Source organism: Mytilus galloprovincialis, unplaced genomic scaffold (genome assembly GCF_965363235.1).
Source record: "Mytilus galloprovincialis unplaced genomic scaffold, xbMytGall1.hap1.1 HAP1_SCAFFOLD_126, whole genome shotgun sequence".
NCBI classification, from domain to species: domain Eukaryota; kingdom Metazoa; phylum Mollusca; class Bivalvia; order Mytilida; family Mytilidae; genus Mytilus; species Mytilus galloprovincialis.
The window spans coordinates 27,360-53,121 of record NW_027468059.1 but is presented as its reverse complement, the minus strand read 5'-3'; the positions used below and the strand labels follow the sequence as shown (position 1 = coordinate 53,121).

The window sequence follows — 25,762 nt, the reverse complement described above, 5'->3', positions numbered from 1 at the left end:
CATTTGTATTCCGATGATTTTGACTTTTTTCGAAGAATGTTATATTTTGGTATGTGCACGCTGCAAAGCAACTTACCTTGATAATCACCATCAAGTTGTGCAATGAAGGAAATGTCGGTATCGGATTTAGCTGGCGTATAAGAAGAATACGCATATATATAGACGGCAGAGCTAGGAATATCTGCTTTTCAATTGATTGTGCAGAAGAAAGGTGAACCCCATCCCATGCCAAGAGAATTGTGGAAATTAACACGAAAACGCACCTGTTTCATGCGGGAACGGGTGTTATTCATCTTGATTGCACCAGTTTTTAATCGGACGTTGCTTGAAATATGGAAAACTTCGCACTTACTTCAACTGTTTCCGTAGTGTAGTGGTAATCACGTCCGCTTCACACGCGGAAGGTCCTGGGTTCGAGCCCCAGCGGAAACATATTAATTTTTGGGTAATCCGGATCATCGTGAACTGTGCTTATTATAGTGCCTAGAGATATTACTCATTCGGTGTTCTTTTGCAGCCGACGCATGTCGTTCATGTTAAATTGAACATATCACTTCTTATAAAAATCTTTGAAATCGTCTACGCTAAGAACCTTAGACAAAGTTCTTTATAGCAGGTGACTTTTAATAACTTACCGTCCTGATTTCAAAGGTAACAAAGCAAGAGAGGCCAAACGTATAGTAACCCAAGGCAACACGAAAATAGCAACAAGCGATGTCATTTCTGAATTTTATAACTATTATTTAAACATAAGTCAGCTATACAGGCTCGTTGGTCTAGGGGTATGATTCTCGCTTAGGGTGCGAGAGGTCCCGGGTTCGAATCCCGGACGAGCCCAATTTTTGCCTCATATTGTCAATGCGTGGCGAATCTCAAAACTGTTTTCAATACCAGTCGATGGGATATTCAAAGAAAATACACCGCTAATTCGAACGTCAATAAGAATGCATAAAACAGAATTCAGTAGGAGAAAAATACATGCACCAATACAACAGCTATCGTTTGAATTTTTGTTGTTTTTTTATTGTTTAATCTCGACCAATGTAAGATGAATTTCTAGTCAACTTAGAATTTCGAATATGTATCTTGGCAGGTAAACTCCTTTGCCACGTATGGAGAATAATTTTATTCTATAGTTAAATACGGAAAATGTAACTCCAACTATCAAGCGGCTCGTTGGTCTAGGGGTATGATTCTCGCTTTGGGTGCGAGAGGTCCCGGGTTCGAATCCCGGACGAGCCCGTTAATTTTTGGAACGGTTTATAGGCGTTTGGATTCAATGAAATTATACTTTTGTATCTGCCATTGACATTCAAAGCAGTCTGGCTCAGAAATTGCTCAGCATGTTGTCCCGTCACTGATGAGGAATAGTGGTCAAACGGAGAGAAAGAGGAGTTGATATTCTGGTACATACATTTGTATTCCGATGATTTTGACTTTTTTCGAAGAATGTTATATTTTGGTATGTGCACGCTGCAAAGCAACTTACCTTGATAATCACCATCAAGTTGTGCAATGAAGGAAATGTCGGTATCGGATTTAGCTGGCGTATAAGAAGAATACGCATATATATAGACGGCAGAGCTAGGAATATCTGCTTTTCAATTGATTGTGCAGAAGAAAGGTGAACCCCATCCCATGCCAAGAGAATTGTGGAAATTAACACGAAAACGCACCTGTTTCATGCGGGAACGGGTGTTATTCATCTTGATTGCACCAGTTTTTAATCGGACGTTGCTTGAAATATGGAAAACTTCGCACTTACTTCAACTGTTTCCGTAGTGTAGTGGTAATCACGTCCGCTTCACACGCGGAAGGTCCTGGGTTCGAGCCCCAGCGGAAACATATTAATTTTTGGGTAATCCGGATCATCGTGAACTGTGCTTATTATAGTGCCTAGAGATATTACTCATTCGGTGTTCTTTTGCAGCCGACGCATGTCGTTCATGTTAAATTGAACATATCACTTCTTATAAAAATCTTTGAAATCGTCTACGCTAAGAACCTTAGACAAAGTTCTTTATAGCAGGTGACTTTTAATAACTTACCGTCCTGATTTCAAAGGTAACAAAGCAAGAGAGGCCAAACGTATAGTAACCCAAGGCAACACGAAAATAGCAACAAGCGATGTCATTTCTGAATTTTATAACTATTATTTAAACATAAGTCAGCTATACAGGCTCGTTGGTCTAGGGGTATGATTCTCGCTTAGGGTGCGAGAGGTCCCGGGTTCGAATCCCGGACGAGCCCAATTTTTGCCTCATATTGTCAATGCGTGGCGAATCTCAAAACTGTTTTCAATACCAGTCGATGGGATATTCAAAGAAAATACACCGCTAATTCGAACGTCAATAAGAATGCATAAAACAGAATTCAGTAGGAGAAAAATACATGCACCAATACAACAGCTATCGTTTGAATTTTTGTTGTTTTTTTATTGTTTAATCTCGACCAATGTAAGATGAATTTCTAGTCAACTTAGAATTTCGAATATGTATCTTGGCAGGTAAACTCCTTTGCCACGTATGGAGAATAATTTTATTCTATAGTTAAATACGGAAAATGTAACTCCAACTATCAAGCGGCTCGTTGGTCTAGGGGTATGATTCTCGCTTTGGGTGCGAGAGGTCCCGGGTTCGAATCCCGGACGAGCCCGTTAATTTTTGGAACGGTTTATAGGCGTTTGGATTCAATGAAATTATACTTTTGTATCTGCCATTGACATTCAAAGCAGTCTGGCTCAGAAATTGCTCAGCATGTTGTCCCGTCACTGATGAGGAATAGTGGTCAAACGGAGAGAAAGAGGAGTTGATATTCTGGTACATACATTTGTATTCCGATGATTTTGACTTTTTTCGAAGAATGTTATATTTTGGTATGTGCACGCTGCAAAGCAACTTACCTTGATAATCACCATCAAGTTGTGCAATGAAGGAAATGTCGGTATCGGATTTAGCTGGCGTATAAGAAGAATACGCATATATATAGACGGCAGAGCTAGGAATATCTGCTTTTCAATTGATTGTGCAGAAGAAAGGTGAACCCCATCCCATGCCAAGAGAATTGTGGAAATTAACACGAAAACGCACCTGTTTCATGCGGGAACGGGTGTTATTCATCTTGATTGCACCAGTTTTTAATCGGACGTTGCTTGAAATATGGAAAACTTCGCACTTACTTCAACTGTTTCCGTAGTGTAGTGGTAATCACGTCCGCTTCACACGCGGAAGGTCCTGGGTTCGAGCCCCAGCGGAAACATATTAATTTTTGGGTAATCCGGATCATCGTGAACTGTGCTTATTATAGTGCCTAGAGATATTACTCATTCGGTGTTCTTTTGCAGCCGACGCATGTCGTTCATGTTAAATTGAACATATCACTTCTTATAAAAATCTTTGAAATCGTCTACGCTAAGAACCTTAGACAAAGTTCTTTATAGCAGGTGACTTTTAATAACTTACCGTCCTGATTTCAAAGGTAACAAAGCAAGAGAGGCCAAACGTATAGTAACCCAAGGCAACACGAAAATAGCAACAAGCGATGTCATTTCTGAATTTTATAACTATTATTTAAACATAAGTCAGCTATACAGGCTCGTTGGTCTAGGGGTATGATTCTCGCTTAGGGTGCGAGAGGTCCCGGGTTCGAATCCCGGACGAGCCCAATTTTTGCCTCATATTGTCAATGCGTGGCGAATCTCAAAACTGTTTTCAATACCAGTCGATGGGATATTCAAAGAAAATACACCGCTAATTCGAACGTCAATAAGAATGCATAAAACAGAATTCAGTAGGAGAAAAATACATGCACCAATACAACAGCTATCGTTTGAATTTTTGTTGTTTTTTTTATTGTTTGATCTCGACCAATGTAAGATGAATTTCTAGTCAACTTAGAATTTCGAATATGTATCTTGGCAGGTAAACTCCTTTGCCACGTATGGAGAATAATTTTATTCTATAGTTAAATACGGAAAATGTAACTCCAACTATCAAGCGGCTCGTTGGTCTAGGGGTATGATTCTCGCTTTGGGTGCGAGAGGTCCCGGGTTCGAATCCCGGACGAGCCCGTTAATTTTTGGAACGGTTTATAGGCGTTTGGATTCAATGAAATTATACTTTTGTATCTGCCATTGACATTCAAAGCAGTCTGGCTCAGAAATTGCTCAGCATGTTGTCCCGTCACTGATGAGGAATAGTGGTCAAACGGAGAGAAAGAGGAGTTGATATTCTGGTACATACATTTGTATTCCGATGATTTTGACTTTTTTCGAAGAATGTTATATTTTGGTATGTGCACGCTGCAAAGCAACTTACCTTGATAATCACCATCAAGTTGTGCAATGAAGGAAATGTCGGTATCGGATTTAGCTGGCGTATAAGAAGAATACGCATATATATAGACGGCAGAGCTAGGAATATCTGCTTTTCAATTGATTGTGCAGAAGAAAGGTGAACCCCATCCCATGCCAAGAGAATTGTGGAAATTAACACGAAAACGCACCTGTTTCATGCGGGAACGGGTGTTATTCATCTTGATTGCACCAGTTTTTAATCGGACGTTGCTTGAAATATGGAAAACTTCGCACTTACTTCAACTGTTTCCGTAGTGTAGTGGTAATCACGTCCGCTTCACACGCGGAAGGTCCTGGGTTCGAGCCCCAGCGGAAACATATTAATTTTTGGGTAATCCGGATCATCGTGAACTGTGCTTATTATAGTGCCTAGAGATATTACTCATTCGGTGTTCTTTTGCAGCCGACGCATGTCGTTCATGTTAAATTGAACATATCACTTCTTATAAAAATCTTTGAAATCGTCTACGCTAAGAACCTTAGACAAAGTTCTTTATAGCAGGTGACTTTTAATAACTTACCGTCCTGATTTCAAAGGTAACAAAGCAAGAGAGGCCAAACGTATAGTAACCCAAGGCAACACGAAAATAGCAACAAGCGATGTCATTTCTGAATTTTATAACTATTATTTAAACATAAGTCAGCTATACAGGCTCGTTGGTCTAGGGGTATGATTCTCGCTTAGGGTGCGAGAGGTCCCGGGTTCGAATCCCGGACGAGCCCAATTTTTGCCTCATATTGTCAATGCGTGGCGAATCTCAAAACTGTTTTCAATACCAGTCGATGGGATATTCAAAGAAAATACACCGCTAATTCGAACGTCAATAAGAATGCATAAAACAGAATTCAGTAGGAGAAAAATACATGCACCAATACAACAGCTATCGTTTGAATTTTTGTTGTTTTTTTATTGTTTAATCTCGACCAATGTAAGATGAATTTCTAGTCAACTTAGAATTTCGAATATGTATCTTGGCAGGTAAACTCCTTTGCCACGTATGGAGAATAATTTTATTCTATAGTTAAATACGGAAAATGTAACTCCAACTATCAAGCGGCTCGTTGGTCTAGGGGTATGATTCTCGCTTTGGGTGCGAGAGGTCCCGGGTTCGAATCCCGGACGAGCCCGTTAATTTTTGGAACGGTTTATAGGCGTTTGGATTCAATGAAATTATACTTTTGTATCTGCCATTGACATTCAAAGCAGTCTGGCTCAGAAATTGCTCAGCATGTTGTCCCGTCACTGATGAGGAATAGTGGTCAAACGGAGAGAAAGAGGAGTTGATATTCTGGTACATACATTTGTATTCCGATGATTTTGACTTTTTTCGAAGAATGTTATATTTTGGTATGTGCACGCTGCAAAGCAACTTACCTTGATAATCACCATCAAGTTGTGCAATGAAGGAAATGTCGGTATCGGATTTAGCTGGCGTATAAGAAGAATACGCATATATATAGACGGCAGAGCTAGGAATATCTGCTTTTCAATTGATTGTGCAGAAGAAAGGTGAACCCCATCCCATGCCAAGAGAATTGTGGAAATTAACACGAAAACGCACCTGTTTCATGCGGGAACGGGTGTTATTCATCTTGATTGCACCAGTTTTTAATCGGACGTTGCTTGAAATATGGAAAACTTCGCACTTACTTCAACTGTTTCCGTAGTGTAGTGGTAATCACGTCCGCTTCACACGCGGAAGGTCCTGGGTTCGAGCCCCAGCGGAAACATATTAATTTTTGGGTAATCCGGATCATCGTGAACTGTGCTTATTATAGTGCCTAGAGATATTACTCATTCGGTGTTCTTTTGCAGCCGACGCATGTCGTTCATGTTAAATTGAACATATCACTTCTTATAAAAATCTTTGAAATCGTCTACGCTAAGAACCTTAGACAAAGTTCTTTATAGCAGGTGACTTTTAATAACTTACCGTCCTGATTTCAAAGGTAACAAAGCAAGAGAGGCCAAACGTATAGTAACCCAAGGCAACACGAAAATAGCAACAAGCGATGTCATTTCTGAATTTTATAACTATTATTTAAACATAAGTCAGCTATACAGGCTCGTTGGTCTAGGGGTATGATTCTCGCTTAGGGTGCGAGAGGTCCCGGGTTCGAATCCCGGACGAGCCCAATTTTTGCCTCATATTGTCAATGCGTGGCGAATCTCAAAACTGTTTTCAATACCAGTCGATGGGATATTCAAAGAAAATACACCGCTAATTCGAACGTCAATAAGAATGCATAAAACAGAATTCAGTAGGAGAAAAATACATGCACCAATACAACAGCTATCGTTTGAATTTTTGTTGTTTTTTTATTGTTTGATCTCGACCAATGTAAGATGAATTTCTAGTCAACTTAGAATTTCGAATATGTATCTTGGCAGGTAAACTCCTTTGCCACGTATGGAGAATAATTTTATTCTATAGTTAAATACGGAAAATGTAACTCCAACTATCAAGCGGCTCGTTGGTCTAGGGGTATGATTCTCGCTTTGGGTGCGAGAGGTCCCGGGTTCGAATCCCGGACGAGCCCGTTAATTTTTGGAACGGTTTATAGGCGTTTGGATTCAATGAAATTATACTTTTGTATCTGCCATTGACATTCAAAGCAGTCTGGCTCAGAAATTGCTCAGCATGTTGTCCCGTCACTGATGAGGAATAGTGGTCAAACGGAGAGAAAGAGGAGTTGATATTCTGGTACATACATTTGTATTCCGATGATTTTGACTTTTTTCGAAGAATGTTATATTTTGGTATGTGCACGCTGCAAAGCAACTTACCTTGATAATCACCATCAAGTTGTGCAATGAAGGAAATGTCGGTATCGGATTTAGCTGGCGTATAAGAAGAATACGCATATATATAGACGGCAGAGCTAGGAATATCTGCTTTTCAATTGATTGTGCAGAAGAAAGGTGAACCCCATCCCATGCCAAGAGAATTGTGGAAATTAACACGAAAACGCACCTGTTTCATGCGGGAACGGGTGTTATTCATCTTGATTGCACCAGTTTTTAATCGGACGTTGCTTGAAATATGGAAAACTTCGCACTTACTTCAACTGTTTCCGTAGTGTAGTGGTAATCACGTCCGCTTCACACGCGGAAGGTCCTGGGTTCGAGCCCCAGCGGAAACATATTAATTTTTGGGTAATCCGGATCATCGTGAACTGTGCTTATTATAGTGCCTAGAGATATTACTCATTCGGTGTTCTTTTGCAGCCGACGCATGTCGTTCATGTTAAATTGAACATATCACTTCTTATAAAAATCTTTGAAATCGTCTACGCTAAGAACCTTAGACAAAGTTCTTTATAGCAGGTGACTTTTAATAACTTACCGTCCTGATTTCAAAGGTAACAAAGCAAGAGAGGCCAAACGTATAGTAACCCAAGGCAACACGAAAATAGCAACAAGCGATGTCATTTCTGAATTTTATAACTATTATTTAAACATAAGTCAGCTATACAGGCTCGTTGGTCTAGGGGTATGATTCTCGCTTAGGGTGCGAGAGGTCCCGGGTTCGAATCCCGGACGAGCCCAATTTTTGCCTCATATTGTCAATGCGTGGCGAATCTCAAAACTGTTTTCAATACCAGTCGATGGGATATTCAAAGAAAATACACCGCTAATTCGAACGTCAATAAGAATGCATAAAACAGAATTCAGTAGGAGAAAAATACATGCACCAATACAACAGCTATCGTTTGAATTTTTGTTGTTTTTTTATTGTTTGATCTCGACCAATGTAAGATGAATTTCTAGTCAACTTAGAATTTCGAATATGTATCTTGGCAGGTAAACTCCTTTGCCACGTATGGAGAATAATTTTATTCTATAGTTAAATACGGAAAATGTAACTCCAACTATCAAGCGGCTCGTTGGTCTAGGGGTATGATTCTCGCTTTGGGTGCGAGAGGTCCCGGGTTCGAATCCCGGACGAGCCCGTTAATTTTTGGAACGGTTTATAGGCGTTTGGATTCAATGAAATTATACTTTTGTATCTGCCATTGACATTCAAAGCAGTCTGGCTCAGAAATTGCTCAGCATGTTGTCCCGTCACTGATGAGGAATAGTGGTCAAACGGAGAGAAAGAGGAGTTGATATTCTGGTACATACATTTGTATTCCGATGATTTTGACTTTTTTCGAAGAATGTTATATTTTGGTATGTGCACGCTGCAAAGCAACTTACCTTGATAATCACCATCAAGTTGTGCAATGAAGGAAATGTCGGTATCGGATTTAGCTGGCGTATAAGAAGAATACGCATATATATAGACGGCAGAGCTAGGAATATCTGCTTTTCAATTGATTGTGCAGAAGAAAGGTGAACCCCATCCCATGCCAAGAGAATTGTGGAAATTAACACGAAAACGCACCTGTTTCATGCGGGAACGGGTGTTATTCATCTTGATTGCACCAGTTTTTAATCGGACGTTGCTTGAAATATGGAAAACTTCGCACTTACTTCAACTGTTTCCGTAGTGTAGTGGTAATCACGTCCGCTTCACACGCGGAAGGTCCTGGGTTCGAGCCCCAGCGGAAACATATTAATTTTTGGGTAATCCGGATCATCGTGAACTGTGCTTATTATAGTGCCTAGAGATATTACTCATTCGGTGTTCTTTTGCAGCCGACGCATGTCGTTCATGTTAAATTGAACATATCACTTCTTATAAAAATCTTTGAAATCGTCTACGCTAAGAACCTTAGACAAAGTTCTTTATAGCAGGTGACTTTTAATAACTTACCGTCCTGATTTCAAAGGTAACAAAGCAAGAGAGGCCAAACGTATAGTAACCCAAGGCAACACGAAAATAGCAACAAGCGATGTCATTTCTGAATTTTATAACTATTATTTAAACATAAGTCAGCTATACAGGCTCGTTGGTCTAGGGGTATGATTCTCGCTTAGGGTGCGAGAGGTCCCGGGTTCGAATCCCGGACGAGCCCAATTTTTGCCTCATATTGTCAATGCGTGGCGAATCTCAAAACTGTTTTCAATACCAGTCGATGGGATATTCAAAGAAAATACACCGCTAATTCGAACGTCAATAAGAATGCATAAAACAGAATTCAGTAGGAGAAAAATACATGCACCAATACAACAGCTATCGTTTGAATTTTTGTTGTTTTTTTATTGTTTGATCTCGACCAATGTAAGATGAATTTCTAGTCAACTTAGAATTTCGAATATGTATCTTGGCAGGTAAACTCCTTTGCCACGTATGGAGAATAATTTTATTCTATAGTTAAATACGGAAAATGTAACTCCAACTATCAAGCGGCTCGTTGGTCTAGGGGTATGATTCTCGCTTTGGGTGCGAGAGGTCCCGGGTTCGAATCCCGGACGAGCCCGTTAATTTTTGGAACGGTTTATAGGCGTTTGGATTCAATGAAATTATACTTTTGTATCTGCCATTGACATTCAAAGCAGTCTGGCTCAGAAATTGCTCAGCATGTTGTCCCGTCACTGATGAGGAATAGTGGTCAAACGGAGAGAAAGAGGAGTTGATATTCTGGTACATACATTTGTATTCCGATGATTTTGACTTTTTTCGAAGAATGTTATATTTTGGTATGTGCACGCTGCAAAGCAACTTACCTTGATAATCACCATCAAGTTGTGCAATGAAGGAAATGTCGGTATCGGATTTAGCTGGCGTATAAGAAGAATACGCATATATATAGACGGCAGAGCTAGGAATATCTGCTTTTCAATTGATTGTGCAGAAGAAAGGTGAACCCCATCCCATGCCAAGAGAATTGTGGAAATTAACACGAAAACGCACCTGTTTCATGCGGGAACGGGTGTTATTCATCTTGATTGCACCAGTTTTTAATCGGACGTTGCTTGAAATATGGAAAACTTCGCACTTACTTCAACTGTTTCCGTAGTGTAGTGGTAATCACGTCCGCTTCACACGCGGAAGGTCCTGGGTTCGAGCCCCAGCGGAAACATATTAATTTTTGGGTAATCCGGATCATCGTGAACTGTGCTTATTATAGTGCCTAGAGATATTACTCATTCGGTGTTCTTTTGCAGCCGACGCATGTCGTTCATGTTAAATTGAACATATCACTTCTTATAAAAATCTTTGAAATCGTCTACGCTAAGAACCTTAGTCCAGCCCTGGCCTCAGTGACTCATTTTTTTTTTTTTTTTTTTTTTTTGTTGTCACTGAGTCCAGCTCGCCCTCCATTACCTTCAATGGTGCAAGCTCCCGGGTAGATTACCCGGGGACGATAGAGACAATGCCAGAGCGCTCAAGTACGAAAAATGTATCACAAATGGTAAAACTTGATAAAATAAACAAGTTACATACCTGAAATGCTAGTACACTATATGGAAACTCATCTTAACAGAAGAAAATCCCTTGCAGTTGGAGCTGTGGACATCTTGTTTACATCAGTAACGCTATATTACGGAACGTGACGTTTCTACGCTATAACGTTAGACGAAACGAATTCAATGTATCGATACAGATTTTCAACGTTTAACTCGTTAAATCAACTATTTTGCACCTAAAACTATTTAAACGCGGACCTCAGGGCACTGAATGCTGTTGGTAAATTATGACACTTTAAAACATGTTTATATATGTGTACCTTCTGTTGTTCAGATGAAGTTTACTGCATGATTGTGTTTTTTTTTCTTCAGTTCCCGGCAAGTGACAGAAAGTTCAAACCAAATTAATCAGTTTTAACTTTCCACATATCATGGTTTCTTTCAGTAAATGACCGGACAATTATTATAATAAATTTCTTCATTAATTTATCATCACACTTTTATTTTTTTAACAATTTTTTTATCCCGAAATTCCATCAAAAATCCCGAATATTTAATTTGGGGTTGCCGTACGGCCAACAGGCGGCTCTGTCCATTTCCCTGCGATAACATATAATATATCAACCTTTTTGAATGTGACTTATGACAAAATGAAGAACAACTTTAATACTGACGATTTTCATTTTCTCTCATTTTTTTTAAAGTTCTTGTTAATACTTTAACGCGGTAAGTCTTTTTTTTTTCTTAAGCTACGAATGATAAGTCTGAAATTGTTTTTCACTTAAGGGCATACGATACAGTTTTGAACCTGTATTTACAAGTTGATGAAAATTTGCATATAGGATATTTTTTACCTCATTAAATCAAATATGTAATAAAAAATATATCTTCATGTGCTACTTTTTGAGTAAAATGAGGTCGAAATTTTGTATCTTTGCTCAAAATTCAGATTTGTGTCCGTTTTTTTTCTTTTTCGAAAGAAAGACATAACTTTTTTGTTTTAAAAGATAAACACAAAATGGTTTTTGTTAAATAATCGGTAATTTCTGTATTTTATAAGTATCATTAAAAATTATGCATTTTTTATTCCGAAATAACTCTATATTTATCAAATGTTCATGAATAGAGGGAAAAACGTCATTTTTTGCTGCATGTTTATCAAAATTAAAAAAATTGCGCTATTTACAGTTTTATAAAATTTGGGTCACATAATCTCCTTGCAAAATGAAACAAATTGCTGTTTTAAAAAATAAGGGTCCATGCACTCGTTTTCAAATTAAATCAGTTTGAATGATAAAAATCAGTCGAAAAATGCCTCTTTTCCCGATATGTCAGAGTTTGACGTCGCGAAAAAAACATTTTACGTTAGCAACGTCATTACCTTCCCTGTAACTGTATCGTATGCCCTTAAAGTCTTTTATTAGTGTATTCAATTTAACATTGTAATTAAATGCAATTTAATACATTTTTCTTCCTTTCAAATTAAAGAAACACATACCCGCTATTAACATATGGACCAAAATAAAGTATTTTGGATGGTGATTATAATCATTTTCCAAGTCCAGTTTCCAAAATCGTATCAGGGCCAGACCATCTCCGTTAACATTCGGATAGAAAAATTGTTAAAAAATAAAAGCTAGTGTAATGATTAGTTGATGAAAAGATTTCATATTGTCCCGTCATTGACTGAAAATTTACGAAGAAACGGAATAATCGTTCGAGTTATATTATAGATTCTATTTTTTTAGTTCTAGAAAATATGGCCTACTATGAAAACATTCCTTTACAGGTGTGAATGGTTTTTTTCACCCGAAGAAAACGTTCATACATCCGAGTTAATGCAGCAAGTTCTTTAATTATGAAATCATTAGAAAATAAAAAATATTTTTGTTTTGGTAACTATGTGACATTTTTAACTGTTAATTTCCCTAGATGCAGAGTGCCGACAGATTTGTTGCAAAACGTAACGGTTATTAGACATTGATTGCTTTATCGTTTTCCCCGGAATATTCTGCTCATTGTTGACCTTCAAAAATATCATTTTTGAAAATTCTATTGATACCTAAGCATATGCAAGATTTATCTATATATATATATATAACATATCTTCTTATGCATTACGGACTGAGTTTTAACACTTTATTTTTATTCTTGCAATAACTTCTCATTTATATTCTTGCAAAAACTTCTCATTTATAATGCACGCCGTATCCCTATGAAATTTTGTTTTGGAAGTAGGAATTTAATTTATAGAAACTCAGGTTGATGTATCAAAATCCGGGAATTGTAACCCTATTAATGCAAAATCGTTAATCCCATCCGTTTGAATATGATCACAAAAAACACCAATGGAAAAATAGAAAAACGAAATTTATTGGACTGAAAGAATACGGATTGAATAAGGAAAAAGCAAAACACAAGTAGACGTTGAAACTCATGATCATACAAACATTAGTTTGTCAGGATGGAATGAGAAAAAACATGGTTATTGTTTGAATAACTTTCCCTGTATTCCAAGTAAAAACAGTCTCTGAAATTCATTGTTCTGTACAGAAGAAATCCGTTATAGAACCGATATGGTTTCTGGATTTTTTTTAGTGTTGGTGTTTCTTTGTGTGAATAAATGTAGATACGGGATATACAATAAGATAGTAAAGGCTATGCAATTAACGACATCAAAACCATAGACATTTTTCAGTTTCCTAGTACATATTTGTTTAAGTCCTTAAACTTCTAATTGAACTTCTGGAGAAAAATCAAACCATAATGAAATCAGGAGATGTGGTATAGTTGACAATGAAACAATTGTCCACCAAAGACCAACTGACGTACAAGATAGCTTGCTAACATTGGTACATTTGATAACACCAGTATACCATTTCACTACACTGCATATTCACTGATACTGTTAGTCTGATACATGAATTGTCACCACATTCCTTATAAAATAGCACCATCATATTGTTTAACCGTTCGGCAGTCCAATTTGCACTGGGTATATATATAGGTTTCATATATACGGCTTATCTATTAGGACGGCAGTCTTTTAAATTGTATACCTGCTTGCATGCTTGTACTAAAGCTGCGTATATCGTCGGGTTTTATTTTGGAAATGACAGGTTGCTTGTTTTGGCATTATGATACATGATATAAAATAACATGCAGAATACAGATTCCGGCTTACATGTCGTACATGCACAATTTCAAACTGGAATTTTTGCGGGGAGTGTTTTACTTATATGGAGGGTGCATATGTTAGCGTAACTTCATTCCACCGTGTATTTATTCCGGGTATCTGTTTTTCACTAAGTAAAAAGTGTCACGAGCGTCGATCTTGGTATCGTTGTTTTGTTTATATTGACAGGTTTATTGTTTACATATACATTTATGGGTTGAAATTAGAATAATTTTCAGGGAACCAGTTTAATAGGTCCTTCATTACTGAGTAAAAAAATAAGTTTTTCGTCAATAGACAAGTTATAAAATTGATCGTTATGTTTTACTGCTTCATTATACAATATATTTCGAAGGTCTGCATATATCTAAAGGACATAAAGTAACTACCTGTTTCTCATCTTCAATTTCGTTTTTACACATGAAACAACATCTTTCGTTTATTGGCTTTTTCTCATAACGTCCTGTTTCTATTTTAATTGGCGCAATGCCACATCTAAATTTTGCATAAGCACTTCTAAATTTAATAGATATATATTTTGTTTTAAATATAACTCTGTACAATATTGTGATTTATATCGCTTATAAGTACGAAGCATGTTACCATTACTCTGTTACAAAATTTTCGTTTGCCATTCTGCAATATATTTATTAAATAAAACATTTTCAATTTGTAGAACAATTTTCTTTATGCAGCACACTATCAATACTAGTATATAAATCAAAGTTACAATATTTAAGTTTTTTTCATGACTCTATTACACTAGTTTTTCTTATTATTTACAGCATTTTTATGTGACCATTTGAAAACTTTATAATTTATTCTGTCATTGGTCATGGCACTACATCTTGCCCAATGCCTAAATACACATGTCCATTGTTTTACACTAGGGTTCTAGCCCATGTCCCCGTTAATTTCATCATTTGGCGTATACTTGCCAACACCTATAAAAAAACTGATAGCTCTGTTCTGGACAGCGTTGATACAAGAAAAAGAACGAGTGCCCCAAATGGATGCACCGTAGCTTATTACTGACCAGACCAGAGTATCAAATAATGTTTTAAAGGTACTGTGCTAGAAACCATAATGTGCTTTACATTTAACAATTAATAAACTTAGAGCTCGACTGGCAGACATGGCTACAGCTTTAGCCATATATATATTATGATGAGTGGTGGATATTTGGAACTGGATTCGGATTAACCAACCTTTTAAATTCTGTTGATGGATAAAAAGCTATATGTGAATTTGTCGCAAAAATAGATTTTCCTATAAAATTACAAGACCAAAAATGGTGACCAAAGTTTTTATGCATACAATGACTTATACTGATGTAACTAGATTCAAAATACAAGTGTGCCAAAAAGTTTAGAAATCGGGAGATTCGGTATCGTGTTACGAGTTTAAACGTTGAAAATCTTTATCGATACATTGAATTCGTTTCGTCTAACGTTATAGCGTAGAAACGTCACGTTCCGTAATATAGCGTTACTGATGTAAACAAGATGTCCACAGCTCCGACTGCAAAGGATTTCCTTTTGTTAAGATGAGTTTCCATATAGTGAACACGCATTTCAGGTATGCAGCTTGTTTATTTTATCAAGTTTTACCATTTGTGATACATTTTTCGTACTTGAGCGCTCTGGCATTGTCTCTATCGTCCCCGGGTAATCTACCCGGGAGCTTGCACCATTGAAGGTAATGGAGGGCGAGCTGGACTCAGTGACAAAAAAAAAAAAAAAAAAAAAAATAAGTCACTGAGGCCAGGGCTGGACTACTAAGAACCTTAGACAAAGTTCTTTATAGCAGGTGACTTTTAATAACTTACCGTCCTGATTTCAAAGGTAACAAAGCAAGAGAGGCCAAACGTATAGTAACCCAAGGCAACACGAAAATAGCAACAAGCGATGTCATTTCTGAATTTTATAACTATTATTTAAACATAAGTCAGCTATACAGGCTCGTTGGTCTAGGGGTATGATTCTCGCTTAGGGTGCGAGAGGTCCCGGGTTCGAATCCCGGACGAGCCCAATTTTTGCCTCATATTGTCAATGCGTGGCGAATCTCAAAACTGTTTTCAATACCAGTCGATGGGATATTCAAAGAAAATACACCGCTAATTCGAACGTCAATAAGAATGCATAAAACAGAATTCAGTAGGAGAAAAATACATGCACCAATACAACAGCTATCGTTTGAATTTTTGTTGTTTTTTTATTGTTTGATCTCGACCAATGTAAGATGAATTTCTAGTCAACTTAGAATTTCGAATATGTATCTTGGCAGGTAAACTCCTTTGCCACGTATGGAGAATAATTTTATTCTATAGTTAAATACGGAAAATGTAACTCCAACTATCAAGCGGCTCGTTGGTCTAGGGGTATGATTCTCGCTTTGGGTGCGAGAGGTCCCGGGTTCGAATCCCGGACGAGCCCGTTAATTTTTGGAACGGTTTATAGGCGTTTGGATTCAATGAAATTATACTTTTGTATCTGCCATTGACATTCAAAGCAGTCTGGCTCAGAAATTGCTCAGCATGTTGTCCCGTCACTGATGAGGAATAGTGGTCAAACGGAGAGAAAGAGGAGTTGATATTCTGGTACATACATTTGTATTCCGATGATTTTGACTTTTTTCGAAGAATGTTATATTTTGGTATGTGCACGCTGCAAAGCAACTTACCTTGATAATCACCATCAAGTTGTGCAATGAAGGAAATGTCGGTATCGGATTTAGCTGGCGTATAAGAAGAATACGCATATATATAGACGGCAGAGCTAGGAATATCTGCTTTTCAATTGATTGTGCAGAAGAAAGGTGAACCCCATCCCATGCCAAGAGAATTGTGGAAATTAACACGAAAACGCACCTGTTTCATGCGGGAACGGGTGTTATTCATCTTGATTGCACCAGTTTTTAATCGGACGTTGCTTGAAATATGGAAAACTTCGCACTTACTTCAACTGTTTCCGTAGTGTAGTGGTAATCACGTCCGCTTCACACGCGGAAGGTCCTGGGTTCGAGCCCCAGCGGAAACATATTAATTTTTGGGTAATCCGGATCATCGTGAACTGTGCTTATTATAGTGCCTAGAGATATTACTCATTCGGTGTTCTTTTGCAGCCGACGCATGTCGTTCATGTTAAATTGAACATATCACTTCTTATAAAAATCTTTGAAATCGTCTACGCTAAGAACCTTAGACAAAGTTCTTTATAGCAGGTGACTTTTAATAACTTACCGTCCTGATTTCAAAGGTAACAAAGCAAGAGAGGCCAAACGTATAGTAACCCAAGGCAACACGAAAATAGCAACAAGCCAGGGGCGTAGCTGCCGTTAGGCACTTTAGGCACGTGCCTACACATATTTTTTTTCAAATATTTTTGTTTTGTTTAAAAAAATAATAAACAACGTTATTTTTAAATGAACGGCTGTGAAGTTGTCAAAACTCTTTAATTGTCGAATGTCATATGTACACTAGTCTCTCGTTCTTAGTGAATGGAATATTGGATTGAATTGAATGTTTTTATGATTTTACTTTATATAGAAACTGTAAACTAGAGCTTTGGTTCAGATCATTTCACTTCTATCAACAAAAACTTGAATAAACCTCAACTTAGACACATGAGTTTTTAATTAGTTGTTGTTAGTTTTCAATTAGCTTTCCACTTTGTCTTCACCCGACTTGTCAATGTTGGTCGTCCATTTGGCTGTGCAGGATGTATAAATACGCAGTCACGTCTGGTTAGAACGGGGACATTAAATCCGATGCCTAGTAGTAGAGAGAATGCCACTATTTGAGGAGTTCGTAGTTGGTCTACTGAAAGGCAAAATTTCTGCTATCCAATAATTCCTCATTTTTCAATGCATGGCATTTTCAAATTTCCAGACTTTCGTCCTGGACGACACCTATTACAGGACCTAGCTCCCTGTTGTATTTATTGTAAATTTGTTTTTTTTTTGTCCTGAACCGGCATAAATTTTTGACACTGGATGTTTAAAAATCAATCAACTAGCTTCTGGTAATTTTGAGTACTCAGATCTGCGTGTAATGACCACAATTGTTCAAATATCTAAGCAGGTAGGGATTTTTCAGTATAGGATAAAAAAAAATCATAAAGAAATACGAATTTCTTGAATTTTGATACGATAGTATGAACAGAACAGAACTTTTGCATTAGGCATCGATTATGTGTGTATGTGTTTGTGTGGCTAGGGTTTAAGAATCAAAAGATTGATGGTTTTTGTCTAGCCAAAAGGATAGTTTTATTTTATAGTAATATCAGTGTTTACGTGCCTATTCTTTTTAAATAAATGATTGCCACAATATGTACTGTTAATTAAGTTAAACTTATATATCAATTAGAACGGAATAAGTATGAAAATACCAAACAGGGTGTACTGCTTAATCAAATGGATACGCTTATCAGGAACATATATATTGTTAGGTATACTTTTCCCAGCGGTGATCTACGCTGGGCAATGCATATTGTAAATATTTTTTTTTCATATTTCCGATTGTACTGCGTTATATAATTCACCAGACCAGTTATGGTGAACTATTCATAATTCGTCGAACTTTTCATCATGTATATTATAATTATCACGATAACCAGTAAATTTGATATTTTTGTAATAAAATTTTGCAGCTAAAATACTGAAAACCGTTTTCCGTCGGGGGCTTCGCCCCCCTGAACCCCCTACCAGGGCTCTGCCCTGGACCTACTGGGGGCCTTGAGCGGTCCCCAGACCCCTACCCTCTGCCCTTGACTTACTGGGGGTCCCCAGACCCCCTGCCGATTGGTGCCTACAGTTGACTGAATACCTAGCTACGCCACTGCAAGCGATGTCATTTCTGAATTTTATAACTATTATTTAAACATAAGTCAGCTATACAGGCTCGTTGGTCTAGGGGTATGATTCTCGCTTAGGGTGCGAGAGGTCCCGGGTTCGAATCCCGGACGAGCCCAATTTTTGCCTCATATTGTCAATGCGTGGCGAATCTCAAAACTGTTTTCAATACCAGTCGATGGGATATTCAAAGAAAATACACCGCTAATTCGAACGTCAATAAGAATGCATAAAACAGAATTCAGTAGGAGAAAAATACATGCACCAATACAACAGCTATCGTTTGAATTTTTGTTGTTTTTTTATTGTTTGATCTCGACCAATGTAAGATGAATTTCTAGTCAACTTAGAATTTCGAATATGTATCTTGGCAGGTAAACTCCTTTGCCACGTATGGAGAATAATTTTATTCTATAGTTAAATACGGAAAATGTAACTCCAACTATCAAGCGGCTCGTTGGTCTAGGGGTATGATTCTCGCTTTGGGTGCGAGAGGTCCCGGGTTCGAATCCCGGACGAGCCCGTTAATTTTTGGAACGGTTTATAGGCGTTTGGATTCAATGAAATTATACTTTTGTATCTGCCATTGACATTCAAAGCAGTCTGGCTCAGAAATTGCTCAGCATGTTGTCCCGTCACTGATGAGGAATAGTGGTCAAACGGAGAGAAAGAGGAGTTGATATTCTGGTACATACATTTGTATTCCGATGATTTTGACTTTTTTCGAAGAATGTTATATTTTGGTATGTGCACGCTGCAAAGCAACTTACCTTGATAATCACCATCAAGTTGTGCAATGAAGGAAATGTCGGTATCGGATTTAGCTGGCGTATAAGAAGAATACGCATATATATAGACGGCAGAGCTAGGAATATCTGCTTTTCAATTGATTGTGCAGAAGAAAGGTGAACCCCATCCCATGCCAAGAGAATTGTGGAAATTAACACGAAAACGCACCTGTTTCATGCGGGAACGGGTGTTATTCATCTTGATTGCACCAGTTTTTAATCGGACGTTGCTTGAAATATGGAAAACTTCGCACTTACTTCAACTGTTTCCGTAGTGTAGTGGTAATCACGTCCGCTTCACACGCGGAAGGTCCTGGGTTCGAGCCCCAGCGGAAACATATTAATTTTTGGGTAATCCGGATCATCGTGAACTGTGCTTATTATAGTGCCTAGAGATATTACTCATTCGGTGTTCTTTTGCAGCCGACGCATGTCGTTCATGTTAAATTGAACATATCACTTCTTATAAAAATCTTTGAAATCGTCTACGCTAAGAACCTTAGACAAAGTTCTTTATAGCAGGTGACTTTTAATAACTTACCGTCCTGATTTCAAAGGTAACAAAGCAAGAGAGGCCAAACGTATAGTAACCCAAGGCAACACGAAAATAGCAACAAGCGATGTCATTTCTGAATTTTATAACTATTATTTAAACATAAGTCAGCTATACAGGCTCGTTGGTCTAGGGGTATGATTCTCGCTTAGGGTGCGAGAGGTCCCGGGTTCGAATCCCGGACGAGCCCAATTTTTGCCTCATATTGTCAATGCGTGGCGAATCTCAAAACTGTTTTCAATACCAGTCGATGGGATATTCAAAGAAAATACACCGCTAATTCGAACGTCAATAAGAATGCATAAAACAGAATTCAGTAGGAGAAAAATACATGCACCAATACAACAGCTATCGTTTGAATTTTTGTTGTTTTTTTATTGTTTGATCTCGACCAATGTAAGATGAATTTCTAGTCAACTTAGAATTTCGAATATGTATCTTGGCAGGTAAACTCCTTTGCCACGTATGGAGAATAATTTTATTCTATAGTTAAATACGGAAAATGTAACTCCAACTATCAAGCGGCTCGTTGGTCTAGGGGTATGATTCTCGCTTTGGGTGCGAGAGGTCCCGGGTTCGAATCCCGGACGAGCCCGTTAATTTTTGGAACGGTTTATAGGCGTTTGGATTCAATGAAATTATACTTTTGTATCTGCCATTGACATTCAAAGCAGTCTGGCTCAGAAATTGCTCAGCATGTTGTCCCGTCACTGATGAGGAATAGTGGTCAAACGGAGAGAAAGAGGAGTTGATATTCTGGTACATACATTTGTATTCCGATGATTTTGACTTTTTTCGAAGAATGTTATATTTTGGTATGTGCACGCTGCAAAGCAACTTACCTTGATAATCACCATCAAGTTGTGCAATGAAGGAAATGTCGGTATCGGATTTAGCTGGCGTATAAGAAGAATACGCATATATATAGACGGCAGAGCTAGGAATATCTGCTTTTCAATTGATTGTGCAGAAGAAAGGTGAACCCCATCCCATGCCAAGAGAATTGTGGAAATTAACACGAAAACGCACCTGTTTCATGTGGGAACGGGTGTTATTCATCTTGATTGCACCAGTTTTTAATCGGACGTTGCTTGAAATATGGAAAACTTCGCACTTACTTCAACTGTTTCCGTAGTGTAGTGGTAATCACGTCCGCTTCACACGCGGAAGGTCCTGGGTTCGAGCCCCAGCGGAAACATATTAATTTTTGGGTAATCCGGATCATCGTGAACTGTGCTTATTATAGTGCCTAGAGATATTACTCATTCGGTGTTCTTTTGCAGCCGACGCATGTCGTTCATGTTAAATTGAACATATCACTTCTTATAAAAATCTTTGAAATCGTCTACGCTAAGAACCTTAGACAAAGTTCTTTATAGCAGGTGACTTTTAATAACTTACCGTCCTGATTTCAAAGGTAACAAAGCAAGAGAGGCCAAACGTATAGTAACCCAAGGCAACACGAAAATAGCAACAAGCGATGTCATTTCTGAATTTTATAACTATTATTTAAACATAAGTCAGCTATACAGGCTCGTTGGTCTAGGGGTATGATTCTCGCTTAGGGTGCGAGAGGTCCCGGGTTCGAATCCCGGACGAGCCCAATTTTTGCCTCATATTGTCAATGCGTGGCGAATCTCAAAACTGTTTTCAATACCAGTCGATGGGATATTCAAAGAAAATACACCGCTAATTCGAACGTCAATAAGAATGCATAAAACAGAATTCAGTAGGAGAAAAATACATGCACCAATACAACAGCTATCGTTTGAATTTTTGTTGTTTTTTTATTGTTTGATCTCGACCAATGTAAGATGAATTTCTAGTCAACTTAGAATTTCGAATATGTATCTTGGCAGGTAAACTCCTTTGCCACGTATGGAGAATAATTTTATTCTATAGTTAAATACGGAAAATGTAACTCCAACTATCAAGCGGCTCGTTGGTCTAGGGGTATGATTCTCGCTTTGGGTGCGAGAGGTCCCGGGTTCGAATCCCGGACGAGCCCGTTAATTTTTGGAACGGTTTATAGGCGTTTGGATTCAATGAAATTATACTTTTGTATCTGCCATTGACATTCAAAGCAGTCTGGCTCAGAAATTGCTCAGCATGTTGTCCCGTCACTGATGAGGAATAGTGGTCAAACGGAGAGAAAGAGGAGTTGATATTCTGGTACATACATTTGTATTCCGATGATTTTGACTTTTTTCGAAGAATGTTATATTTTGGTATGTGCACGCTGCAAAGCAACTTACCTTGATAATCACCATCAAGTTGTGCAATGAAAGAAATGTCGGTATCGGATTTAGCTGGCGTATAAGAAGAATACGCATATATATAGACGGCAGAGCTAGGAATATCTGCTTTTCAATTGATTGTGCAGAAGAAAGGTGAACCCCATCCCATGCCAAGAGAATTGTGGAAATTAACACGAAAACGCACCTGTTTCATGCGGGAACGGGTGTTATTCATCTTGATTGCACCAGTTTTTAATCGGACGTTGCTTGAAATATGGAAAACTTCGCACTTACTTCAACTGTTTCCGTAGTGTAGTGGTAATCACGTCCGCTTCACACGCGGAAGGTCCTGGGTTCGAGCCCCAGCGGAAACATATTAATTTTTGGGTAATCCGGATCATCGTGAACTGTGCTTATTATAGTGCCTAGAGATATTACTCATTCGGTGTTCTTTTGCAGCCGACGCATGTCGTTCATGTTAAATTGAACATATCACTTCTTATAAAAATCTTTGAAATCGTCTACGCTAAGAACCTTAGACAAAGTTCTTTATAGCAGGTGACTTTTAATAACTTACCGTCCTGATTTCAAAGGTAACAAAGCAAGAGAGGCCAAACGTATAGTAACCCAAGGCAACACGAAAATAGCAACAAGCGATGTCATTTCTGAATTTTATAACTATTATTTAAACATAAGTCAGCTATACAGGCTCGTTGGTCTAGGGGTATGATTCTCGCTTAGGGTGCGAGAGGTCCCGGGTTCGAATCCCGGACGAGCCCAATTTTTGCCTCATATTGTCAATGCGTGGCGAATCTCAAAACTGTTTTCAATACCAGTCGATGGGATATTCAAAGAAAATACACCGCTAATTCGAACGTCAATAAGAATGCATAAAACAGAATTCAGTAGGAGAAAAATACATGCACCAATACAACAGCTATCGTTTGAATTTTTGTTGTTTTTTTATTGTTTGATCTCGACCAATGTAAGATGAATTTCTAGTCAACTTAGAATTTCGAATATGTATCTTGGCAGGTAAACTCCTTTGCCACGTATGGAGAATAATTTTATTCTATAGTTAAATACGGAAAATGTAACTCCAACTATCAAGCGGCTCGTTGGTCTAGGGGTATGATTCTCGCTTTGGGTGCGAGAGGTCCCGGGTTCGAATCCCGGACGAGCCCGTTAATTTTTGGAACGGTTTATAGGCGTTTGGATTCAATGAAATTATACTTTTGTATCTGCCATTGACATTCAAAGCAGTCTGGCTCAGAAATTGCTCAGCATGTTGTCCCGTCACTGATGAGGAATAGTGGTCAAACGGAGAGAAAGAGGAGTTGATATTCTGGTACATACATTTGTATTCCGATGATTTTGACTTTTTTCGAAGAATGTTATATTTTGGTATGTGCACGCTGCAAAGCAACTTACCTTGATAATCACCATCAAGTTGTGCAATGAAGGAAATGTCGGTATCGGATTTAGCTGGCGTATAAGAAGAATACGCATATATATAGACGGCAGAGCTAGGAATATCTGCTTTTCAATTGATTGTGCAGAAGAAAGGTGAACCCCATCCCATGCCAAGAGAATTGTGGAAATTAACACGAAAACGCACCTGTTTCATGCGGGAACGGGTGTTATTCATCTTGATTGCACCAGTTTTTAATCGGACGTTGCTTGAAATATGGAAAACTTCGCACTTACTTCAACTGTTTCCGTAGTGTAGTGGTAATCACGTCCGCTTCACACGCGGAAGGTCCTGGGTTCGAGCCCCAGCGGAAACATATTAATTTTTGGGTAATCCGGATCATCGTGAACTGTGCTTATTATAGTGCCTAGAGATATTACTCATTCGGTGTTCTTTTGCAGCCGACGCATGTCGTTCATGTTAAATTGAACATATCACTTCTTATAAAAATCTTTGAAATCGTCTACGCTAAGAACCTTAGACAAAGTTCTTTATAGCAGGTGACTTTTAATAACTTACCGTCCTGATTTCAAAGGTAACAAAGCAAGAGAGGCCAAACGTATAGTAACCCAAGGCAACACGAAAATAGCAACAAGCGATGTCATTTCTGAATTTTATAACTATTATTTAAACATAAGTCAGCTATACAGGCTCGTTGGTCTAGGGGTATGATTCTCGCTTAGGGTGCGAGAGGTCCCGGGTTCGAATCCCGGACGAGCCCAATTTTTGCCTCATATTGTCAATGCGTGGCGAATCTCAAAACTGTTTTCAATACCAGTCGATGGGATATTCAAAGAAAATACACCGCTAATTCGAACGTCAATAAGAATGCATAAAACAGAATTCAGTAGGAGAAAAATACATGCACCAATACAACAGCTATCGTTTGAATTTTTGTTGTTTTTTTATTGTTTGATCTCGACCAATGTAAGATGAATTTCTAGTCAACTTAGAATTTCGAATATGTATCTTGGCAGGTAAACTCCTTTGCCACGTATGGAGAATAATTTTATTCTATAGTTAAATACGGAAAATGTAACTCCAACTATCAAGCGGCTCGTTGGTCTAGGGGTATGATTCTCGCTTTGGGTGCGAGAGGTCCCGGGTTCGAATCCCGGACGAGCCCGTTAATTTTTGGAACGGTTTATAGGCGTTTGGATTCAATGAAATTATACTTTTGTATCTGCCATTGACATTCAAAGCAGTCTGGCTCAGAAATTGCTCAGCATGTTGTCCCGTCACTGATGAGGAATAGTGGTCAAACGGAGAGAAAGAGGAGTTGATATTCTGGTACATACATTTGTATTCCGATGATTTTGACTTTTTTCGAAGAATGTTATATTTTGGTATGTGCACGCTGCAAAGCAACTTACCTTGATAATCACCATCAAGTTGTGCAATGAAGGAAATGTCGGTATCGGATTTAGCTGGCGTATAAGAAGAATACGCATATATATAGACGGCAGAGCTAGGAATATCTGCTTTTCAATTGATTGTGCAGAAGAAAGGTGAACCCCATCCCATGCCAAGAGAATTGTGGAAATTAACACGAAAACGCACCTGTTTCATGCGGGAACGGGTGTTATTCATCTTGATTGCACCAGTTTTTAATCGGACGTTGCTTGAAATATGGAAAACTTCGCACTTACTTCAACTGTTTCCGTAGTGTAGTGGTAATCACGTCCGCTTCACACGCGGAAGGTCCTGGGTTCGAGCCCCAGCGGAAACATATTAATTTTTGGGTAATCCGGATCATCGTGAACTGTGCTTATTATAGTGCCTAGAGATATTACTCATTCGGTGTTCTTTTGCAGCCGACGCATGTCGTTCATGTTAAATTGAACATATCACTTCTTATAAAAATCTTTGAAATCGTCTACGCTAAGAACCTTAGACAAAGTTCTTTATAGCAGGTGACTTTTAATAACTTACCGTCCTGATTTCAAAGGTAACAAAGCAAGAGAGGCCAAACGTATAGTAACCCAAGGCAACACGAAAATAGCAACAAGCGATGTCATTTCTGAATTTTATAACT

At 38.3% G+C, this 25,762-nt stretch overlaps 40 non-coding genes across 40 annotated transcripts; all 40 read left to right on the top strand.

The window, feature by feature from the left end:
• Nucleotides 1-359: 359 nt before the first annotated feature.
• Nucleotides 360-432, top strand: Trnav-cac (transfer RNA valine (anticodon CAC)). Its single transcript has one exon. It is a non-coding gene; the product is annotated as a tRNA-Val (tRNA).
• Nucleotides 433-765: 333 nt separating this feature from the next.
• Nucleotides 766-837, top strand: Trnap-agg (transfer RNA proline (anticodon AGG)). Its single transcript has one exon. It is a non-coding gene; the product is annotated as a tRNA-Pro (tRNA).
• Nucleotides 838-1,170: 333 nt separating this feature from the next.
• On the top strand, nt 1,171-1,242 carry Trnap-ugg (transfer RNA proline (anticodon UGG)). The gene has a single exon. It is a non-coding gene; the product is annotated as a tRNA-Pro (tRNA).
• A 530-nt stretch (nt 1,243-1,772) lies between these two features.
• Nucleotides 1,773-1,845, top strand: Trnav-cac (transfer RNA valine (anticodon CAC)). Its single transcript has one exon. It is a non-coding gene; the product is annotated as a tRNA-Val (tRNA).
• Nucleotides 1,846-2,178: 333 nt separating this feature from the next.
• On the top strand, nt 2,179-2,250 carry Trnap-agg (transfer RNA proline (anticodon AGG)). Its single transcript has one exon. It is a non-coding gene; the product is annotated as a tRNA-Pro (tRNA).
• Nucleotides 2,251-2,583: 333 nt separating this feature from the next.
• On the top strand, nt 2,584-2,655 carry Trnap-ugg (transfer RNA proline (anticodon UGG)). Its single transcript has one exon. It is a non-coding gene; the product is annotated as a tRNA-Pro (tRNA).
• A 530-nt stretch (nt 2,656-3,185) lies between these two features.
• Nucleotides 3,186-3,258, top strand: Trnav-cac (transfer RNA valine (anticodon CAC)). Its single transcript has one exon. It is a non-coding gene; the product is annotated as a tRNA-Val (tRNA).
• A 333-nt stretch (nt 3,259-3,591) lies between these two features.
• On the top strand, nt 3,592-3,663 carry Trnap-agg (transfer RNA proline (anticodon AGG)). The gene has a single exon. It is a non-coding gene; the product is annotated as a tRNA-Pro (tRNA).
• A 334-nt stretch (nt 3,664-3,997) lies between these two features.
• Nucleotides 3,998-4,069, top strand: Trnap-ugg (transfer RNA proline (anticodon UGG)). The gene has a single exon. It is a non-coding gene; the product is annotated as a tRNA-Pro (tRNA).
• A 530-nt stretch (nt 4,070-4,599) lies between these two features.
• On the top strand, nt 4,600-4,672 carry Trnav-cac (transfer RNA valine (anticodon CAC)). Its single transcript has one exon. It is a non-coding gene; the product is annotated as a tRNA-Val (tRNA).
• Nucleotides 4,673-5,005: 333 nt separating this feature from the next.
• Trnap-agg (transfer RNA proline (anticodon AGG)) lies at nt 5,006-5,077 on the top strand. The gene has a single exon. It is a non-coding gene; the product is annotated as a tRNA-Pro (tRNA).
• A 333-nt stretch (nt 5,078-5,410) lies between these two features.
• On the top strand, nt 5,411-5,482 carry Trnap-ugg (transfer RNA proline (anticodon UGG)). The gene has a single exon. It is a non-coding gene; the product is annotated as a tRNA-Pro (tRNA).
• Nucleotides 5,483-6,012: 530 nt separating this feature from the next.
• On the top strand, nt 6,013-6,085 carry Trnav-cac (transfer RNA valine (anticodon CAC)). Its single transcript has one exon. It is a non-coding gene; the product is annotated as a tRNA-Val (tRNA).
• A 333-nt stretch (nt 6,086-6,418) lies between these two features.
• Trnap-agg (transfer RNA proline (anticodon AGG)) lies at nt 6,419-6,490 on the top strand. The gene has a single exon. It is a non-coding gene; the product is annotated as a tRNA-Pro (tRNA).
• A 333-nt stretch (nt 6,491-6,823) lies between these two features.
• On the top strand, nt 6,824-6,895 carry Trnap-ugg (transfer RNA proline (anticodon UGG)). Its single transcript has one exon. It is a non-coding gene; the product is annotated as a tRNA-Pro (tRNA).
• A 530-nt stretch (nt 6,896-7,425) lies between these two features.
• On the top strand, nt 7,426-7,498 carry Trnav-cac (transfer RNA valine (anticodon CAC)). Its single transcript has one exon. It is a non-coding gene; the product is annotated as a tRNA-Val (tRNA).
• A 333-nt stretch (nt 7,499-7,831) lies between these two features.
• Nucleotides 7,832-7,903, top strand: Trnap-agg (transfer RNA proline (anticodon AGG)). The gene has a single exon. It is a non-coding gene; the product is annotated as a tRNA-Pro (tRNA).
• Nucleotides 7,904-8,236: 333 nt separating this feature from the next.
• Trnap-ugg (transfer RNA proline (anticodon UGG)) lies at nt 8,237-8,308 on the top strand. The gene has a single exon. It is a non-coding gene; the product is annotated as a tRNA-Pro (tRNA).
• Nucleotides 8,309-8,838: 530 nt separating this feature from the next.
• On the top strand, nt 8,839-8,911 carry Trnav-cac (transfer RNA valine (anticodon CAC)). The gene has a single exon. It is a non-coding gene; the product is annotated as a tRNA-Val (tRNA).
• A 333-nt stretch (nt 8,912-9,244) lies between these two features.
• On the top strand, nt 9,245-9,316 carry Trnap-agg (transfer RNA proline (anticodon AGG)). The gene has a single exon. It is a non-coding gene; the product is annotated as a tRNA-Pro (tRNA).
• A 333-nt stretch (nt 9,317-9,649) lies between these two features.
• On the top strand, nt 9,650-9,721 carry Trnap-ugg (transfer RNA proline (anticodon UGG)). Its single transcript has one exon. It is a non-coding gene; the product is annotated as a tRNA-Pro (tRNA).
• Nucleotides 9,722-10,251: 530 nt separating this feature from the next.
• Trnav-cac (transfer RNA valine (anticodon CAC)) lies at nt 10,252-10,324 on the top strand. Its single transcript has one exon. It is a non-coding gene; the product is annotated as a tRNA-Val (tRNA).
• A 5,461-nt stretch (nt 10,325-15,785) lies between these two features.
• On the top strand, nt 15,786-15,857 carry Trnap-agg (transfer RNA proline (anticodon AGG)). The gene has a single exon. It is a non-coding gene; the product is annotated as a tRNA-Pro (tRNA).
• Nucleotides 15,858-16,190: 333 nt separating this feature from the next.
• Trnap-ugg (transfer RNA proline (anticodon UGG)) lies at nt 16,191-16,262 on the top strand. Its single transcript has one exon. It is a non-coding gene; the product is annotated as a tRNA-Pro (tRNA).
• A 530-nt stretch (nt 16,263-16,792) lies between these two features.
• On the top strand, nt 16,793-16,865 carry Trnav-cac (transfer RNA valine (anticodon CAC)). The gene has a single exon. It is a non-coding gene; the product is annotated as a tRNA-Val (tRNA).
• A 1,859-nt stretch (nt 16,866-18,724) lies between these two features.
• Trnap-agg (transfer RNA proline (anticodon AGG)) lies at nt 18,725-18,796 on the top strand. Its single transcript has one exon. It is a non-coding gene; the product is annotated as a tRNA-Pro (tRNA).
• Nucleotides 18,797-19,129: 333 nt separating this feature from the next.
• Nucleotides 19,130-19,201, top strand: Trnap-ugg (transfer RNA proline (anticodon UGG)). Its single transcript has one exon. It is a non-coding gene; the product is annotated as a tRNA-Pro (tRNA).
• Nucleotides 19,202-19,731: 530 nt separating this feature from the next.
• Trnav-cac (transfer RNA valine (anticodon CAC)) lies at nt 19,732-19,804 on the top strand. Its single transcript has one exon. It is a non-coding gene; the product is annotated as a tRNA-Val (tRNA).
• Nucleotides 19,805-20,137: 333 nt separating this feature from the next.
• On the top strand, nt 20,138-20,209 carry Trnap-agg (transfer RNA proline (anticodon AGG)). Its single transcript has one exon. It is a non-coding gene; the product is annotated as a tRNA-Pro (tRNA).
• Nucleotides 20,210-20,542: 333 nt separating this feature from the next.
• Trnap-ugg (transfer RNA proline (anticodon UGG)) lies at nt 20,543-20,614 on the top strand. The gene has a single exon. It is a non-coding gene; the product is annotated as a tRNA-Pro (tRNA).
• Nucleotides 20,615-21,144: 530 nt separating this feature from the next.
• Nucleotides 21,145-21,217, top strand: Trnav-cac (transfer RNA valine (anticodon CAC)). The gene has a single exon. It is a non-coding gene; the product is annotated as a tRNA-Val (tRNA).
• Nucleotides 21,218-21,550: 333 nt separating this feature from the next.
• Trnap-agg (transfer RNA proline (anticodon AGG)) lies at nt 21,551-21,622 on the top strand. The gene has a single exon. It is a non-coding gene; the product is annotated as a tRNA-Pro (tRNA).
• Nucleotides 21,623-21,955: 333 nt separating this feature from the next.
• Trnap-ugg (transfer RNA proline (anticodon UGG)) lies at nt 21,956-22,027 on the top strand. The gene has a single exon. It is a non-coding gene; the product is annotated as a tRNA-Pro (tRNA).
• A 530-nt stretch (nt 22,028-22,557) lies between these two features.
• On the top strand, nt 22,558-22,630 carry Trnav-cac (transfer RNA valine (anticodon CAC)). Its single transcript has one exon. It is a non-coding gene; the product is annotated as a tRNA-Val (tRNA).
• Nucleotides 22,631-22,963: 333 nt separating this feature from the next.
• Trnap-agg (transfer RNA proline (anticodon AGG)) lies at nt 22,964-23,035 on the top strand. The gene has a single exon. It is a non-coding gene; the product is annotated as a tRNA-Pro (tRNA).
• Nucleotides 23,036-23,368: 333 nt separating this feature from the next.
• Trnap-ugg (transfer RNA proline (anticodon UGG)) lies at nt 23,369-23,440 on the top strand. Its single transcript has one exon. It is a non-coding gene; the product is annotated as a tRNA-Pro (tRNA).
• A 530-nt stretch (nt 23,441-23,970) lies between these two features.
• On the top strand, nt 23,971-24,043 carry Trnav-cac (transfer RNA valine (anticodon CAC)). The gene has a single exon. It is a non-coding gene; the product is annotated as a tRNA-Val (tRNA).
• A 333-nt stretch (nt 24,044-24,376) lies between these two features.
• Nucleotides 24,377-24,448, top strand: Trnap-agg (transfer RNA proline (anticodon AGG)). The gene has a single exon. It is a non-coding gene; the product is annotated as a tRNA-Pro (tRNA).
• Nucleotides 24,449-24,781: 333 nt separating this feature from the next.
• On the top strand, nt 24,782-24,853 carry Trnap-ugg (transfer RNA proline (anticodon UGG)). The gene has a single exon. It is a non-coding gene; the product is annotated as a tRNA-Pro (tRNA).
• Nucleotides 24,854-25,383: 530 nt separating this feature from the next.
• Trnav-cac (transfer RNA valine (anticodon CAC)) lies at nt 25,384-25,456 on the top strand. The gene has a single exon. It is a non-coding gene; the product is annotated as a tRNA-Val (tRNA).
• The last annotated feature ends 306 nt before the right edge of the window (nt 25,457-25,762 follow it).